Here is a 1956-nt window from a genome sequence, read left to right as displayed (position 1 = left end):
GGCTTGGCTGTATGGGGGAAGCCCTCAAAAGATGAAGTGACTGTGTGGCAAAGGCCCCCCTCCCCACCGCAACCCCTCCTCCAGGCTGCAGGGATCGAGGGGGGGCAATATTGGGGGTCTGTGGGGAGCAGAGACTCCCCCCCCAGAAAATGAGGTCACAGGTTCTATTAGACAATAGGCAGTGAGCTCCAGGATTGGTCTGGGGGAGGAGGTGTGATATGGGGCACCCCAATGCACCTCCAAAGGAGACCCCAATGCAACCCTATTGGTAGCCCCCTCCAAAGTACCTTTGACTCTGCCCCCACCCTACATGCAGGGAACAGGTCTGCAGGGTTAACCCTGTCTGCACCAGACCCCTCCCAACCAACCCTGCTCTGCTCCTCCACACAGAAGGCCTCCGAACCAATCTTTTCCTTTAAATAGACTGGATTATGTCTCCATTTTGGGTTCAACTGGGGGGAGTGCATCTGGGGATGTTGGGAGAGGCAGTGACTGGGGCTCGAGGCCCTCCCCCCCCAATATATATAATAATAATAATTATTATAATTATAAAAAAACAAGAAAGGAAGGGGGATGAAAGGAGGGGGGGTGGGGCCACGAGTCCCCATTTTTAGTGAAGAACTGAAGTAGTAAAATAGGTCTTCTCTTTGTATTTATAATCTAACCAGAAGTAAGAAAAACTTTATGTTTTTTTAAAAGGAACTTATCATGACTTCTAGTCAAAAGCTTCAGATAGTCTAGACTAGTGCTTCTCAGCCCGTGGGTCGCCACCCAAGGTGGGTTGCAAGAATATATGAAAGGGAATATATGAAAGGATTGCGAACAAACTTTAAAAATGGATTCTTCTTTAATGGAGAAAAATATGGGAAACCATGGCTTTTCCCTTGTAGGCTGGCAGAATTCCAGCTTGTGAGGGGCTGCTTGGGGGCCCCCCCTGCCCCCCCCCCCCCCCCCCCCCCTGCGCACACACAGATGGGGAGGCAGAGTGGGGCAAGACCAATTTTAAAGGTAGGGGACACCCTTGGCAATAAATAGCTTGGTAGGGGGCAAGTGGGGGGCATTGTCAATCCTGGGAGGCACCCACTGGGCCATGCAGGGGGTGCCCTCCTGCCCCAACTGGCCTCTGCTCCCACTGCAGAGGCATTGTACCCCGAGTACTAATACTTTAGAGAGAGCCCCCCACCATGGGGAGCGGGGCTGGGACAGCCTGGCCATTGCAGGGACAAACCCAGAGTAGAACCCAGGAGTCCTGGGTCCCTGCTGCCCCCCTCCAACCCTCAAGACCCTGTTCCCCATTCAAAGCTGAGGAGGGAACCCAGGCGTCCTGGCTCCCAGCTCCCCAACACTTTAACCCGCTAGACCCCACTCCCCTCCCAGAGCTGGGGGTGGAACCCAGGAGTCCTGGCTCTGTGCCCTCCCGCCCCTCTTCTAACCCACCAGACCCCTCTTCTCTGACACATCCCCCCCCAGGCTGGGGAGGGCCCCCCCGCCCCGTACAGAGAAAAGCTGCTGCTAAATAGACATTTATACATATATATATAAATAAGATTTCTCCGTATGGGAAGGGGAGTGGGGGGGCATCTACTGACCCCAGAGCCCCCCTAGGCAGGAAGTCACCTCCCAGGCTAGGATGGGGGGGTTGATCCTGGAGGGGATCCCCCCAAAATTATCTACCCTCCCATAATGGCTCCATCAGAGTTGGGGGGTGCAGGGGGAACTCAGGGGCAGGGTTCCCAACTTACACCAAGGCCCAGAAACTTGGGCTTCCCTCCACCTCTCAGTCCGGAGCCCCTCTCCCAACTCAGCCCAGCGCCAGGGGGTCTGGGGGTGGGTGGGGGGTGCCTGTGTGGATGGGGGCACCCTTGCTCCCCCTCCCTCCCCCCCGCAGGGAGCCATGGTCGGGGTCACGCACACTTGGTTTGCGCCTGCGTGAGGAGGTCGCTAAAGGAGTCGAAG

The sequence above is a fragment of the Alligator sinensis genome, unplaced genomic scaffold (assembly GCF_000455745.1).
Source record: "Alligator sinensis unplaced genomic scaffold, ASM45574v1 scaffold647_2, whole genome shotgun sequence".
Taxonomy (NCBI): domain Eukaryota; kingdom Metazoa; phylum Chordata; order Crocodylia; family Alligatoridae; genus Alligator; species Alligator sinensis.
This window is presented reverse-complemented; position numbering follows the sequence as displayed.